Source organism: Miscanthus floridulus, unplaced genomic scaffold, assembly GCF_019320115.1.
Source record: "Miscanthus floridulus cultivar M001 unplaced genomic scaffold, ASM1932011v1 os_2691, whole genome shotgun sequence".
Lineage (NCBI taxonomy): Eukaryota > Viridiplantae > Streptophyta > Magnoliopsida > Poales > Poaceae > Miscanthus > Miscanthus floridulus.
The window spans coordinates 1-2931 of record NW_027098450.1 but is presented as its reverse complement, the minus strand read 5'-3'; the positions used below and the strand labels follow the sequence as shown (position 1 = coordinate 2931).

Genomic DNA, 2931 nt, shown 5'->3' with positions numbered 1-2931 from the left:
TCATTTTCATTTTCATGTCCACCGGTCTCATCTTCCTCTTGTATGATTGGTGCAACTTGTGCACTGGCATTGTTTTGCAGGGTACTCTATACATACAAATATTGGGGGTGAAAGATTAGGCATCACAATCATAAGATTATCAAGAGTACAAAGGATAAAAAATTATTCTAATACCATAATCATAGCTCCTTCTTTGTGCTGCGCTAGCATATTAAGGAATTCTTGCTTCATTTCTTTTCTTAAGGTTATCTTAGCATTTTCCAGGTCCTCTTGCATCCTCCTCCTATTTTTCTTCTTTCTCCCTTTCCCTTTCTGCAGCTTCTTGCGCAATCTGTTCTTTGAGCTTGTCAACCTCCGCTTCTAAAGCAATGCTCTTCTCCCTAGCTGCAGCTTGAGCACGTGCATGTACTTCAAGGTTCTCTTTCATAGTTCTCTGCGAGTTCGATACGTAGCCAAATATCCATGCCCATGTAATTTGGATGATTTGATTTGTGTTGTTCTTGTAGCATGACTGGAAAATTATGTTCTCCTCAACAGTTGTAAGTGTTGGTCTATCAGGTTCTAATCCAATCTCACCAATTTTCATGGTTGCATTTTCCTAAATTAAATAACAGAACCTGTAAAGAGTTGCTTGACAGCTACCAGCAGCTATAAAAAAAGGTTTGACGAAACATTTACTTACATATACTGAAGCTGATACAGGATTTGACCATGCGCCCATGTTTTGTGTGAGTGGTCCTCCAAAGAAGAAGATCACTTGGCTCTTCCACCAGTTTCTTGGTCTCCTCTAGGATGCCAAAAATTCAGCACACAAATATTGCATCATAGAAGGGAAGGACTAGATTAGTGTATCTAATGATTACCACGCTCAAAGCTACATTGTGAGAAGTTCTTTGAACCCATCACATGCTTGGTTCTTTGCTGCTGACGGTTGGAGGAGTTCTGGCTGCTAAGTTTCTGCAGAATGAGAACAAGTGGTATGTAATAATGTAACTTTGGTCCATCAATTTTGTTTGACAAAGTAGATTTTACTAGCACTGACCTTGAATTTATTAGATCCAAAATACAACTGCAAGTAGTGCCACTCAAAAAGGTGTATTTCTTCGGGTTTATTTCGTATCCTCTCACCATAACTATTATAAGCCTTGTATGTGGCACTCAGATCAGATCGCCATCCTCTGTACCGCTCCTTGGCAATTTTCCATATTTTCTCTTTTCTTTTATCCACATCATCAATGTTGATGAAGTTCCACCTAAGCTGTTTACAATTAAAAAGCAATGAAAACTTGTGTTTTGCAGCTTGGCAAAATCTGTAGCATTTAGTCTCCAACATGCATATTTTTGTGTATTGAGAACTGTGTCGACTATATTTTTGTATATTGAGAACTGTGTTCACTGGACCTAATCAAGAGTGTGGACAAATATTAGGCGGTGTGGACAAATATTGTCAAATGGAGTATTAAGCTGATGGAGTGGGTTCTAACATTGATCTTTCTGGAATCCAATTTTAATGTCTGGTCCATACTAAAAAATAGATGTTTTTAAGACATGCATGTTACTGTTTCTGGAGTATTAAGCTGATTTGGCATCTAAATTAACTAGAGGAGAGGCATGTGAATCCAAAGATTTTCCAGAACCTCTTCTCTAACTGAGGGCTGAGGGCGTATGACATTTTCTAACTGATTTTTAGCTACATGTTCTCTATTAGCAAATTTGCTTAGTAATGTACTCACTTTTTTGGACAGTAAAAGAGCAACAGCAATGTTCCTTAACAAAAATAGTACACATCATACCAGTATCTCTTCTGCAATTTCTAGTTTGACTTCTTCCTTTATATCCTTCCAACTGTTTACTCCAATTAGTGGGGCCCATTGCCTTGTAAATAAAACGACCTCATCGACAAATGCACGGGTATTCGGTCCAATGGGTCCTCCACGGCTATCTGAAAATTCGATTGGGAGTGTGTGAATGCGTTCCTTAACTCTCTTGTTGCCTACTGTTAATCCTTTAACAGTGCCACGACCTCTTTTCTTGCGTTCATTGGAGCCATGTCCTTGCAAAAAAGACAATAACAATCTTGAGCTGTAGTAGTTCTCAATTAAGATATGTGAACCCAATATTAAAAGTACATGCATTATCACAAACCGTTTCCCTCGTCTCTTGCCTTCCTTGCATGGCTTGGCCTATTTGAGGGTGGTGTCGCATTGCTTCCATTGCTTTCGTCGTCTTCGTCTACGATTGCATCGGTGTCACGTTGTTCGACAAATGCCACTGCACACAAGGTTAAAGGTTCAGTTTTAAAAAAAATTAGTACTAAACAACATTGGTTGAAGAAGGAAAATAAATTACTAATTTCTGGAATGTCCCCTTTCATCCTTAAAAATTCCTTGTACGTGTTGACTGCTTGTTGCCTAGTGTCATCCTTCAAATCTGTTAGTCACCAAAAAATGTAAGATGAGGTGTAGTTTATATAAAGGTGCTAAGATTTTGCTTAATATGAAAACATATGCAAAAACATAGATGATATACTATTGGATTATTCCGGTCGTAGCTTCTTTAGCCAGTCCTTGTATGCATCAAAAGGATCATCCATAAACGGATGCTCATCTTCTTCCATGCTGCCTTGCTGTGGTCCTTGAGGGGTGTTATGCTGACTTGCTGTGCTGTCTCTTGTTCCTTTGAGAGTACTAATCTGATTTCCTTCTCACTCTCATTGTCTTGTAGCATAATCTCTGCATGTCTGACAAAATCGAGGGGCTGAAGACTTGCAACATCTCTTCCACAACGCTTCTTGTAGTACAAGAAGTCCCGGGCATTATACCCAAGCTGGTCCTTAAGAGATGTCAAGGTTGACAATTTTATATGAGGCCTTTCCAATTTGAACATTACATAATCCTGATCTGGAAGTCCATTCTTGCAATGAACATAAAG

The 2931-nt window shown here is 38.9% G+C and overlaps 1 pseudogene; it reads right to left on the bottom strand.

The window, feature by feature from the left end:
* Positions 1-283: 283 nt before the first annotated feature.
* LOC136535314 (uncharacterized) lies at positions 284-2928 on the bottom strand (annotated as a pseudogene).
* Between the last annotated feature and the right edge of the window lie 3 nt (positions 2929-2931).